General features: G+C 47.3%; 1 protein-coding gene across 1 annotated transcript in view; it reads right to left on the bottom strand.

Moving 5' to 3' along the window:
• The window catches only part of RAD51AP1 (RAD51 associated protein 1), a 393,892-nt gene that overhangs the window by 206,535 nt on the left and 172,732 nt on the right, over positions 1 to 14,625 (bottom strand). The window lies entirely within an intron of this gene.

The following is a 14,625-nucleotide window of genomic DNA, read 5'->3' as shown; positions in this document are numbered from 1 at the left end:
GGACAGAGGGAGCAGTGACAGAGTCCAGGGCACAGGCCAATATAATTGTTATACCTAAAGAAGGTAAAGACCCTCGATGGCCCAAAAACCACCGCCCGATCTCACTCATAAACTTAGACTGCAAGCTATATGCAAAAATCCTAGCAACAAGACTTAAAGTGCTCCCACAGCTAATCGGCAACTCACAGGTAGGCTTCCTTAAAACCCGCATGTCCCATGACAATACGAGACTCCTCTGTCAGGTCACAGAACACTCCTCTACATCACTCAGCCCTAGCCATCACGTTAGACGCAGAGAAGGCCTTTGATAGAGTGTCCTGGCACTTCTTAGAGAGAAGCATGGAGGCGCACTGCCTAGGGGCGAGCTTCATACAAAAAGTCATGGCACTGTACAAATTCCCCAAAGTCCAGATAGCGATAAACGGAGCGGTTTCAGCCCCCTTCAATCTTGAAAGGGGGACGAGACAAGGCTGCCCGCTATCCCCTCTGCTGTTCCTCCTTGCCCTGGAACCCCTGATCCGTAACATCATAGATAATAGCAGTATAGCGGGAATAAACATTAACAACACCACTGCCAAACTGGCGGCCTATGCAGGCGACCTGCCTCTTTATGGGGAGGTTCGAGGCGTCACACATCTGGGGCCCGGACGGTGCAAAATGGCAAGAAAATATCTTATAATACGGAAGAGATATAGATGACTGTCTCATCATTTGGACAGGAAGTACAGAAGAGTTAAAAACATTCTTCTAATCTATGAATAACAATCAATATAATATGTCTTTGACTATGTCTGCCAGCCAGGAGAGTATTGTATTCCTGGACACTGAATTGTGTGACTGATGGTAAAATTAACAGCAGACTTCACAGAAAGAGTACATCATGTAATTCGACATTGTATGCAACTAGTGCCCATCCCAAAGCACAGGTCAATGCCATACCTTATGGTGAATTATATAGAGCCCGGAGAAAACAGTAGGGATGAGGATCTTCTCAGCTGTGCCAATGATATGGAAGCACGTTTTATGGACAGAGGTTATGATAAGGATACAATCAGGAGAGCCAAACACAGATCATTGAAACTATGCAGACATGATACCTTAAAACCGATAGCTCACCTGAAAAGCAGTAAGACTGATTGCGTAAGATTAGTAACTAACTATCATCCTTAGTCTCACAAAATGTATAACATTCTCAGTAAACATTGGCATCTATTGACTTCAGACCCGACAATATGCACTTATGTTAAGAGTAAACCGAGTATCTCATATAGAAGGGGGACTACCATCCGGAGTATTATTAGTCCGAGTTACCCTAGGATTGAGAACAGTCAACAAACATGGTTACATAAGCATAACGTAGGATACTTTAAATGTGGGCACTGCAGTATGTGCAAGTATGCAGAGCATGGAATTAAGGAATTTCAATATAACGGCTTGGCAAACTATAGGATTTATCAACACATTGATTGCTGTACAAAATTTGTTGTGTATGCGACCAGATGCAAATGTCTTAAAATCTATATAGGTAGTTGTAACAGAGTGACACTGCAAGTACCCGATATTGTTTCCCCTTCAACTCCCCTCTTCTACCCTTCACAGAATCTCAAAGCCACAGACAGCACGCCAGAGACCGAGGAGAGACACTGGCCCTTTAACGAAGAAACAGTAGAGGAGTGGGCGGGGCTGTACACTAACGCGGAGACGTCTTATACGGAGGAACGCCAACACCAGGTGTGCTTGTTCACCCGGAGAGGAGAAGACGTGTGGAGAGAAGCCGAAGAGGAGAGAACGACTACGGAGACGGAGCCCGAACGAAGGGTCGACTCCGAACCTGCAGAAGTGAGAGGAGTGAGAACGGACGACAAGCCAGGAGGCCAACGGTTTCACGAATCGCCCCGCCACACACCCAGGGGAGGTGTGTGGCTGTCCCAGGTACGCAATACGATACAGAACTGGGTGGGTCGTAAGGGCACTTCGAATAGTTAAACCTGACCCGGATTTTTGACCTGGTGTACCCTTTTTCTTGAGCACTTTCTTGCACTATAATTAGTACGCTACCGAGAGGGTCACACGGGTTAATGTGTCTTCACTCCCTTTTCCTTGCACCTGTAAATATTTAAAGCACCCCACTGACGGAAGTCTGTTTCTGTCTCTTTACACCAAGAGCCAAGACGGATCCTGACGTAAAGCCTCGAAGAAGCCCGGAGGTGTTTCGACGGCTGGACCGGTCTGAACGACATCATAGGAGGCCGAGTAGAAGCAGGTCGCCGCAACGGAATACGTCCTCAAGAAAGAAGTGTACTGATCACTTACTTACTTTAATAAAACCCGTTAAAACTAAGACCCGCCTGTTACCGATTCCTCTTGACCCCGTCACAGTAGTACAATCAGATGCCTAAAAGAGAGGATTGCAGAACACTTTAAAGCATTAAAAAAACAGGACCTTAGGTATCCCCTGGCCAACCATGCTAGCATTGCCCAAGCCAGACAGGAAATCTGTCATTTACGTTCCACGGCATAGAACACATATCAAGTGATAACCTTGGAGGAAACAGAGAACTTAAGGGTCGCCAATGTGAGGCAAGATGGATTTTAAAATGACGTGCGGTAGAACAGGGTATTAATGTTGATTCTGAGTTACAGTACTTTTTAGGCTGTTAAAGGTATATGATTGGAATATCTGTTAGTAACCCCTGTACTTCAAATACATATATGAAATGAGCTGGTATCGTGAATCGCTGTATTTGTTGTACACATCTATTGCAATGCAAAATATATCTGTACTGATTACCTTGAAATGTTTAAAATAAGAGTACATTACTGCTGAATCTCATCCCAGAAATCTTTGCCAACCCATGTAAAATCATGATCTAGAACATTTGAGTTGGTGGATAAAAAATAATGTATATGTAGTACTTATGGTAACATGATTTGAGTAAGGTTAATTTTGCGGTTTGGAATTATGAACTGTACATAGGAACTGGTATCAGTAGTATGTAAATTTAAATTTTATTCTCTCAAAGTACTCTTCCAGTGGAGAGTATCGCTGTGTCTTATCACTATTTGGGTGTTTCCAATTCTCCCCACAATTGCGCTTTGCTCAACTACTACATTTACTCCTCTCCATGTGCCTCTTCATGATATGTAGATATTTGGTAGCAGGCAGCGTGAAGGTAGCCCTCTAACTTAATTTGATATTTTAGATGCGGCATATTGGTGGGTCGCTGTGTTTTAAGTATTGTAGTTTAGTTATAATTTTTGCTGATGGATCGCTTTAATGAATTATTTTTTTTAAATAGACAGTTACTTATAACCAATATAACTGAATCGGGTTCTTATGCCATTACAATATGGCGCCCGTATATTTCATTTGCGGTTCGATATTCCGCTTTTGATGTCTATGTCGTTTACTAAATAGTTGGCTGGTATGGCAGCGGCGTAACACGCCACAACTGCTCCGGATATACACCTGGGGATCGTTCGTACTGAGAGCTTAAATATGCAAATACCAAAAAATTATGTTATCTTGGTTAAAAATATGGTAATTTATGCTGGTGTTTTAGCCAGTGACGCGACCCCGAGTGGTTTCCGCATGTGTATTTTAACGTGTAGTTTAACTGGTACTAGATCAAAATAAAGAGGTGAATGCGATTAAGTTTGATGTAAATCGAACACAAATACAAGATTTATGTACTGAGCCACGATATTGGTTTGGAATATAATTGAAAAAAGTAGCGATTTACTTATAGATTTCACTCATGGCTTGTATTATATTTATAATAGGGACTTACAGCCTGGAAGAAGCGATATAGGATGTTTGGCCAACGGGCCTTGAAATGAATTTGGATTACAAGAATTATTGACGATTGGATTGAATTGGATTAAGTAAGTAGATGAATATGGATGGTTAGTTAGAGATATTGAGAAGTTTAGTATACTGTGACTATTGGTACTGATGCTAGTGTTTATCTCCTCTTGACTTTGTACATATACAGTTTTTTCTGACAACGGTGAATATTAATAAGAAGGCTTATAAGAAACTAGTTGCTATAGGTGAGTAGGTCAGCAATACATACTGTACCTATGGAATAATTCTGGTTGGTTTTATTATTCACGCTGCGCGGCATGTAGGTTGTTCACTAATTAGGTGAACTTTGAGTGATCTGATACCTGTGCTGTTTGGTACATAAAAACATTAAAGTGTTTATGTAGTTTAGTTAATTAATTATTTTTTAAAAAGGCACGTATTGGTGATTGGTCTACTATACTGCACACAAATTGGGTGTTGTCTCTTCTTTTTCTCGGTTTCTATTTCATTTAATCATACCACCCGGTGGAGGTTAGGCTTAATTTCCAACTGAGAGAGTTGGTAGATGGTAATTGATTGTACATATTTATGTATTACAGCCCTGATGAAGTCTTTTGGACAATTTTCCATAGACGAAACACGCGTGTTGGCTGTATTGATTACATTATCCGGAAGTGGAGAATATGTTTGACAAGTCTTCGTGCAAAATCACAGGAATACGAAAATAAAAAAACAAGACTCCTATTGAATGCTACTGAACTCATAATTTTTTTATTCATGATTGGACAGGAGTAGTTTCTTACCTGTAACTCCAGTTCTGTAGTAGGGGTATCTCTGTTATAGTCATAATCTAGTGAATAGTCGCGCTCATGTGCGGGGACCCCGGAGCAATCAAAAATAATCTCTTAAGCTGTCTTTATGTGCAGTCCTGCATAGACACTTAAGAGAGAATTAAAGACAAATAATGCAGCCTATACATGCAAGGCTACCCTGTCCAGTACTTCAACTAGAAATGCAAAGGATATTCCACCAATATCACATTTAAACCTGTGTGCCAGGTTTCACCATGGAAAACATTTCCCCCCTTCACCAAACCCTTGGAATGATAGAGAGGAAGGGCAGGACAGACAAGCCCCCATAGGCTGCCATTATGTGGCTTAAAAAGGGATACCATGCCTTTAAGAAAACTTTCCAGAACTCTCCTGGTATCCCAGAATGCATAGCAACTCCCTCCACTTTCAGTTCTTTTTGGAGGCGTATAAAGCTAGACCTGTAGCATTCTGTACATAAACATCTTTCTCCACCGGGGAGGAGGGCGGGCGCTTATGACTATAACAGAGATACCCCTACTTCAGAACTGGAGTTACAGGTAAGAATCTACTCCTTCTGTAGTAGGGGATCTCTGTGTATAGTCATAATCTAGTGAATAGAATGGCAAGCCCATCCACAAAGCGGCTGTGGAGAAGAAGAAAAACAACCCCACTACTGTGTGAACAGATTTCGCAGCGAAGCCTGCCCAACCTGGGCATCTGCCTTGGCATCAGAGTCCAGACAGTAATGTTTAGCAAAGGTATGGACCGACTTCCAAGTGGCAGCCCTGCAGATCTCTGCAATGGGAACATTACGAAGCAAAGCGGTCGTGGCCGCTTTGCCCCTGGTGGAATGAGTCTTGGGCTTACCCCCTAAGATCTTATTAGCCTTTTGATAACATAATTGTATACAGGACACAATCCACCTCGAGATGGACTGTTTAGAGGTAGCAAGACCAGTCCTGACTGACACATAGTTGCTAAAATATTGGTCTGACCTACGAATATCCTTGGTTTTATCCAGATAAAATTTCAACACCCTTCGGACATCCAGGGAATGAAGAGATCTTTCCGCTGGAGTGGAAGGATTCTGAAAAAATGTAGGTAACGTTATAGTCTGGTTAACATGGAAATCAGAAATAACCTTAGGAAGAAACTTAGGGTGAGTACGCATTACAACCTTAGCAGCATGAAATACAGTATAAGGTTCTTGACAACACAACGCCTGAATTTCACTCACCCTGCGGGCCGATGTATTGGCCACGAGGAACGCCGACTTCCAGGACAGGTGCTGTAGCGAAGCCTTATGAATAGGTTCAAAAGGTTCCTTCATCAATCTGGACAGCACCACATTCAATTCCCATGAAACGAAGGAAGACGGACAGGAGGAAGCACTTTCTTCAAGCCTTCCAAAAAATCCATTATAACAGGAATTTGGAAAAAAGAAGTCTGTGAAGGGCATTTCCTGTAGGCAGTCTGCGCAGCTAGATGGACCTGAATGGAAGTTAAGGCCAGACTGCGCCAAATGTAAAAGGTATAGAAGGATAACATTTTCCTTACATGTCGTCAGATCATAGTTCTCGGACTTGCACCGGATGCAGAATCTCTTCCACTTGTAAGCATAAGAAGTCCAAGTGGAAGGTCTCTTAGCCTCCTTCAATATGTCCATACACTCCGCAGGGAGATTCAAATGGCCATATTGCACTATCTCAGGAGCCATGCCTCCAAACTCAAAGACGAGAGGTTGGGGTGTGCCATCTGTCCCCCGAACTTTGTGAGAAGGTCCGGACGGCACAGTAGCTGTATGTGAGGAAGGAGAGACCGGTGAAGTAGGTCCGTGAACCACCACTGTCTGGGCCATTCCGGGGCAATTAGGATCATCCGCGCCCTGGACTGGGACAGTTTGATGAGCACCGCCGGAATCAGGGGGATGGGTGGAGAAGCGTACAGAAAGCTGTTCGACCAGTTGATCCATAGCGCATTACCCAGCATCCCCTGCTGGTAATACATGGACGCGAAGCCTCGGCATTTGCTGTTTTCGGCGGTGGCGAACAGATCCACGTCTGGAGTGCCCCACCTGGCGAAGATGTCTCCAAGTACTTCGTCGTTTATGACCCATTCGTGGTTTTCTTGAATCAGTCTGCTCAGCGCGTCCGCCTGAACATTCTGCACACCTGGCAGGTGGGTAGCCGTTATCGTCAGTCCTCTGGCCAGCAGCCAGTGCCAGATCGCCTGTGCCTCCTGCGACAGAGTGCGCGATCTCGAAGCCCCCTGCTTGTTGAGGTAATACATCGTGGTCGTATTGTCCGTCTGTACAAGCGGAGAGTAGGTCTGAAAGGACGGACGAAAGGCCTTCAGTGCCAAGTGAACCGCTCGGAGTTCCAGGAAATTGATATGATACGTGGACTCCGTCGGGGACCACGTTCCTTGTATCCCCAGCCGTGGAGAGAAGCATCCGTCACGATGGTCTGAGTGGGAATGTCCTTCTGGAAGGGAACCCCTTTTAGGAGGTTCTCCGCTGCACACCACCATTTCAGAGACTGTAGAGCATGCAGAGACAGTCGTATCTTGTCGTCCCAGTTCCCTCGTCTCTGGTTCCACTGATCCTCCAGACACTCCTGCAGCGGTCTCATGTGCAGCCGTGCGTATGGCTTGAGGAAGATACAGGAGGCCATCGACCCCAGTAGAGAAGACACCGTCCTCGCTGTTGTAGATGGAGCGGTCATAAGAGCCTGAGCCTTCCGAAGGAGTGATAAACGTCTCTTCTCCGAAGGAGACACGCTTGCTGACAGCGTATTGATGGAGGCTCCCAAGTACTGGAGGCACTGGACCGGAATCGGGAAAGACTTGGACATGTTGATGTGCAACCCCAGCTTGTTCAAGAGAACAGAAGTCTTCTGGAAGTGCGCTTGAGCTTCCACGAAGGAGGATGCCTTGATCAACCAATCGTCCAGGTACGGGTAGACAAACACCTTGTTCTTTCTCAGGTGTGCCGCTACCACTGCCATGCATTTTGAAAAGGTCCTGGGCGCAGATTTCAGCCCGAACGGTAGAACTGCGTATTGATAATGATTGGCGCCGACTTGGAATCGCTGGAACTTCCGGTGTTTCTGTGCAATGGGCACATGGAAGTATGCATCCTGTGGGTCTATCGCGCACAGCCAGTCTCCCCTTTGAAGCTGAGGGTAAATCTGGTGCAAAGACAGCATGCAAAACTTTTCCCTGCGAATCCACTTGTTTGCTTGTCGCAAATCTAGAATGGGCCTGAACTTGTTCTGGTCTTTCTTACTCACCAGGAAGAAGCGAGAGTAAAGGCCCTTTCCCCTTTGAGACAGAGGGACGTCTTCTATCGCCCTTTTTCTTAACAGGGTATTGGCCTCCGCCTGGAGCTCACGCAGATGAAACTGCGAGCAAACCGGTGGAATTGCTGAAGGCGGGCTGATGAACCGAAGACTGTATCCAATGCAAACAATATTCAGCACCCACTTGTCCTGAGTAATTTTTCTCCACTCTGCCAGGTAGTATTGGACACTTACCCCCACCGGAGTGGGTAACGGAGGACGCGGAAGTAACAGCTCAGGGCCTAGACCCGGCCGGGCCCTTGGTCGCGGTGGCAGATTGCTGCCCACCCCGGCCCTTCTGACGTTTTTTGGAAGGGCCTCCTCTGGAATTGCTGTTGATGTTGCGGTCCAGATTGCTGGCCTCGCCCCCTGACCTGCGCCCCGTACCGTCTCTGGAACGGGCGGTAGGTCTTCTTTTGTTCCTTGGGCTTCTCCAACACAACAGCCGTCAGGGTTTCAGCCTTAGCCTTCATCCGGGCCATTTCATCGTCAGCGTGCTTCCCAAAGAGGGTCTCTCCCGAAAAGGGTAAGTTGGCCACCCTCTGTTGGGCCTCAGGTTTCAAGGACGTAAGCCGTAACCAGGCATGACGTCTCTGGTTGACTCCATGGCAGTACCCGTGGGCTGCCAGGAGCGATAAATCCGCAGCTGCGCTGATCAGTTGATTAGAGACCAGCAGCCATCTCCATGAAATCCTCCTCATTCTCCTTGGGAAAGAGGTCAGCGAACTGTTGGAGGGACTCCCAAAGAGCCCGATCGTACCTCCCCAACAACGCCGAGGCACTCGCGGCCTTCATAGAGGTGGCGGACGTCCCGCAGATCTTCCTGCCTGCCGAATCCATCCAGCGGCTCTCCTTGTCTGGAGGCACTGTAGATGACGGGGTGGTGGCATGTTGTTTCCGTGCTGCCGTCACTATCACCGAATCCGGTGCTGGATCCACTCTGAGAAATGCTGGGTCCGAGTCAGGAGCCCTGTACTTCTTTTGGAGCCTGGAGGGGGCTGATTTCGTAGTCGCAGGAGTGAGGAACAACTCCATGGCGGGCTCCTCCAATCCCGGGACCAACGGCAACAGAGGTCGGGACAATTGCTTCTTATGAAGGGTCTCAAAAATTACTGAGGTCGTCGGCTTGGGCACAGTAAGTGTAATGCCCAGCTTGCTCGCCCCTCTCAGCAGGAAGGATATAATGTCGTCCACAGGTGACACCCTCGTCCGAGGGGACCCCGACAGGGTAGGTGAGTAGTCCCTGGCGCTGGACGAATCCGTACGAGATCTAGACCTGCCCTTCCCGTGGCGCCGTCTAGATCTAGTAGACGAACGACGGCGACTCCTGGATCTCCCTCTCCGTCCAGAGCGGGATCTAGACCTCCTCTGCCTTGGTCATTCGCAGGTCTCGGCTGCGGAGGTTGTGGCGGCCTGACCGGAAGCCTCAGGGGAAGAGGCCCTGTAGGCGGAGTCGGAAAGCGCGGCAACGATGTCGACCTCGGTGGAACAGCTGGCCACCCCTGAGGTGGCGGAAGTGGAGTCGGTGGCAGCCCACGAGGCTGCGGAGGAGGAGGATGCTGAGAAGGAGGTGGCGGCGGCGGCGCGGGAATCCGAAGGGCCGGGTCCTTTGGCAACGGAGGCAGTGGAGTCAACTTCGGTTTAGGTGGCGAGTATACCACAGAGTACACAGAGCCCGGAGACTCCTCCTTCCTCTTCTTCTTAGCCTGACCCGACTAGGGAGACCGAGAGGCCGTGCCCCCTGTCGGTGAACGACATCGCCGCCGTGCCCCCGATGATTTGGAGGAGCTTCTGGCGTCAGAACGCCTCCTAGAGCACGAAGCCTTCCTCTTAGGCACAGAGCGCCTCCTCGACGCCAACCAACGGCATCTCGACGTCGATGATCTATATCTAGACGTCAGACTTCTCCTTCTCGACGTCGAAGATCGCCGTGACCTCGACGCTCTTCGCCTCAACGTCGATGATCTCCTCGACGGTCTCCTCTTCGGTGTCGAACGCCTAGTTGACGGCGACGGCGGTGTCGCCTCGACAGCGAGCGCCGTCGCCGTCGTGACTTCTCTCGACGTCGATGACTCGACGACGACATTGAATCTGTACCAGACGTCGACCTCGACGGAGGTCTCGACGTCAGTCCCCTCGACGTCTAACGTCGATGCCGCTTCGACTGGGGGGACGGTGAACAGACCGTGGTCATTCCTCTCGACGCCGATGTCGAGGCCATCGACGTCGACGAAGACCGGTGGCGTTTTCTGGCCTCTTTTTCACTGGGGAGCCCCCCAGAGGCCTCAGCACGGGCAGATGAAGCAGATCCAGCATGCCCAGACCCACCTTGACCTTGATGTTTTCTTTGCTCCAGTTCTTGGAGCTTGATCTTCTGTCTATCCTTCAGGGTCCTGGAGGTGAAAGTCTAGCAGATCTCACACTCCTCAGGAACATGGGTAGAAGGGAGACACAGGATACACACCTCGTGTGGATCGGACTTGGCCTTCTTCCTAGAGCACTCAGGGCATTTATCAAATAAGGCAGGCATATTTGATAAAGGAGGGCTCAGAATTACCAGAAAAACACCAGCAATTAAAGAAGGCTCAAAAACACATCGAGTGAACACACTCTAACACTTTAAAAGTGCAAAAAAATTTAAATAAACCCTAAAAAGGGAGAGCTCAATGCCCCAGGGTCCTGCTAGCAGGAGCCGGAAAACAGAACTGAAAGTGGAGGGAGTTGCTGTGCATTCTGGGACACCAGGAGAGTTCTGGAAAGTTTTCTTAAAGGCACGGTATCCCTTTTTAAGCCACATAATGGCAGCCTATGGGGGCTTGTCTGTCCTGCCCTTCCTCTCTATCATTCCAAGGGTTTGATGAAGGGGGGAAATGTTTTCCAGGGTGAAACCTGGCAGATAGGTTTAAATGTGATATTGGTGAAATATCCTTTGCATTTCTAGTTGAAGTACTGGACAGTGTAGCCTTGCATGTATACGCTGCATTATTTGTCTTTAATTCTCTCTTAAGTGTCTATGCAGGACTGCACATAAAGACAGCTTAAGAGATTATTTTTTAATTGCTCCGGGGTCCCCGCACATGAGCGGGACTATTCACTAGATTATGACTATACGCAGAGATCCCCTACTACAGAACTTTATTGTATAACATAGAGACATATACTTTGCTCAGGGAATCTTAACCATATTTGTAGCTTGCAGAATAAACCCATCCCCACTTAAAGAAACATAACAAGCCTTGTTGCTTGGTCATGGTTAGCACATGACTGGTTGGTGTGTGCCGTCCCACTGAAAATGCTAAACTGGGTTCTGCACCAATTCACTCTGCATCATGACTCCCCAGATTCCATAAACCAAAAGCATGAGCACTGCGGAGCACAAAGCAGGAATGTCGAACCCCTGCAAGCGAAGAGATGCAGCGGTGCCTTTCTCTGCCATTTCCAGACCTTCCACGGGCAGCTCCCGAGTCTGCCAGCAACACAAGAGAAAACAGCAAGCACTAGTTTGCAGTGGGATTGTCTTTGTAGGAGCATCATCATTGCCCGCAAGAGCTCTGTGCAGATAGTGTGAGCTGCAGGGGAAGTCTGGGCTTTTATGCACGGCCAGTGAGGGCGTTAGGCATAGACTGTCCCCTGTAAACAAAAAACAGCACCAATAGGGGGGAGGGGGGTTAGCTAGCATCAATCAACAACAAGCACTGCTTCACGTGATGCTTCTTGCTGGTCTTACAAGGCGCCATTCAGTTTGAAAGGGCATGCTTTGCCTCTTTGATACTGCAATTTTCCCTAGGTCTCTGAATATTCGTAGGTATTAAGGAGGAAGATGGTGAAAAAAATATTGTTATTTAAATAGCCATGGTTTACGGACACACTGCAACTATGGCAGAAATCAACTTTGGCACCATTACAACTTCAAACATATGTCTATCTCCATATGCACTGTTGTACAAGTACCGCTTTAAAAGAAAGAGGAAAGATGGAACGGTAGCATAAGCAATAAAAGAAAATCCCGGAAGCAAGGAAAGGGTGCAGTATCACAGGCTGTTACTACTTGTCCCTCTGGAGTTCTAAAGGGACCTCTATTAGCCACATAAGGTAATGCGCCCTTAATGGAGCCTACTAAAGGATGCTGCTCCGGCACTGTTTTCTGTTGAATGAAGTATCAGAGGCGCTGTGCTTTAATGTTTAAATGAAACAGCAGCTTTAACGCAAGTGCTTTTTATGCTTAACTTGCGTGGGGGAGCAGTAGGGAGAGCGAAGAAGGATGTGAAACTATGGTCAGAGCAGCCGACTTTTGAACAAAGGGTCAAAGGGTTTCGAGTCTCAGCGTCACTTCAACCTGTGATTCTGGGCAGCATCACTTAATCTCCTGCCTTTAAAAAAACAAGCATTTGCAATGCAATAGGTCTCGCATTTACGCTACTTTGAGCTATTGACATTGCAAATGACAATGCCTTTTAATTAGGTTTTCGTTTTTAAAACAAATAAAAGGCGTTGTCATTTACAGTGCCCATAGCTTAAACTCACGTAAATGCGAGAACTATTTCAATTGCAAATGTCTGTTTACTCTGGTGGTTACACCTTTGTGGTGACACATTGTTTGAACCTCTCTTCATTCCCACTTTATCTGTATGATCGTGGACATGGGAGTGCACACGTCTGCACGCGCACTCATTGTAAGACACTGAAAGTTAGGTAAGGCTTCAGTACCACATATATATGGTGCATCTATGAGACATTTGCGAATCTTACCCATAATGCCTGCAATGCTTCCTGTGAGAGTAAAACTGCTACAGGGGTGTCCCACATTCACTGATCTGGCCAAGCCCTCTGCTCCAGAGCTCTAAGGGACGGCACTTTCATCTCATCCTACAAGCTCCCAGCTCACAGGTAGAGAGGCTCAGCTGCTCCTATAACTTTGTGAGGTTTTTTAGATGCTTTTAAGCAAAGATTGGACCTAAGTTAAGGGAACACAGAAAAACATCTACTTTCAGTATTCTTCCCTTGAACATGTCACAATCCACTGGTCTGCAGTTTCCCCTTGTTATTTGCAATACTCTACATGCCAGGTTAGCACCATAATAAATTGAGTTTTGACGGTATCACTGGAAAACAACTAAGGGCTATAATAATATGTGTGTACCTTCCTCACCAAAGTTTTAAGATTAAATGGACTGATTATGATGTTCCTTGAAAACTCACTCACATCTGCGCACTTCAGTATATCTGGTGTGTAATTGTGATGCAATGTTCCATCACACAGATTCAATATTCTCTATAAGGGGGCTCGGATAGTGACTGTGCAGTCATTGCCCACTCCCCTACAGCACAAAGTCCCACTGTGTTCCATCTGCAGGAGAGCGGAATAACAAAGGAAGCGGTGGGTTTCTTTCATGGTTAGTTTAATAAAAAAAAGCATTGGTAAATGCATCCGGTTTTGCCCTTGTAATTAATAAGCTATTGTTTGTTGTAGGCTGTAGCATGGTGAATAGTTGTGCAATATACGTTACTGAAAGTATGTTCAAGTGTAACGACTGTTTTTTTTTAAGAAAGGCAATATATTGTGCAGTTACATTAAAGAGGGGAGATTAGGTAAATGGGTTCGTACTATGATAAAAAAAACATATACCTGACAACAAAATATTTAAAGCAGCGAGACTTACACATGGCAGACGAGTAACGAGAAGCTGGACGTCTAGGTGCGCTTCGTGGACTCAGAGCACTGCTAGGACTGGTGCTACAGGTCCCCGCATGGGAAGAAAACGCTGCGACTTCGGCTTCCCATATGCCTGAAGCAGAATAAATGAATAGTTGAAGACCCTTCTATAGTGCCCCCATTTGTACTGAATCAATTCTAGGCACTTTCTAGTTCAAAGACACTTGACTGCAAACGGCTTCCCTATAACAAGGATGGAGACAAGTGTCCCCGCGATATGGATCATTCGGTGAACCTGGGCTAAGAGGATTGTCCGCGGACGCATCTAATCCTCTCAGTGACTGGCGTCTGCCCCCTCCCCCCTCTGTCTAACCCAGGCTGAGCCCGGCCCGCCAGGGGTTAAGAGGCTTGAAGCGATGTCAGACCACCCCCACCCCATTTCCTGCAGCTCCTTCCCAGCCCGTGCATTATGAAGTAAAAAAAACACAAAGAGCCAAAATGTAACACCCCTCCCACCCACCCGCAGCATCTTTTCTTATTTGGAGAAGCCCCTCCTCGAAGGGCCGGGGCAGGGCGCCTTCTGCAGGGACCTCCTTCCGGACTCTGCTTTAGAGGAATATCTGCTGCCTCTTTCCAAGCGGACATTTTAGGAATTCCAGGAAAAGAGCCATCGCTCTTTGACCCCTGGGGCCATTCCTGGATTTTCCTGAAAGTGGGTTTCTTATGTTTTCTTTCGTCCGTAATGTCTTCCAGATTGGGACCAAGGCTTGCGCAGAGTCAAGGCTAAGGAAGCAAATACATTTCGCAATAAGAGAACAGGGGAGGGAGAAGTAAAGGGAGAGAGAGGGGGAGAGGCAGTGGGGAGTCGGGGAGAAGGGGAATGGAGGCGAAGAGGATGAGACGGGCACACCGAGGAGGAGGAGACACGTGGCAGGGGAGAGAAGGGAAAGGAGTGTCGCAGAGATGTGGGAAATGAGCCAGGAGGAAGGAGTACAAGCATTACCCCTTCCGCCG

This window comes from Lissotriton helveticus, chromosome 1_1, assembly GCF_964261635.1.
Source record: "Lissotriton helveticus chromosome 1_1, aLisHel1.1, whole genome shotgun sequence".
NCBI classification, from domain to species: Eukaryota; Metazoa; Chordata; class Amphibia; order Caudata; family Salamandridae; genus Lissotriton; species Lissotriton helveticus.
Note: the sequence above shows the minus strand (reverse complement) of the source record. Positions and strands in the feature narration are given on the sequence as shown.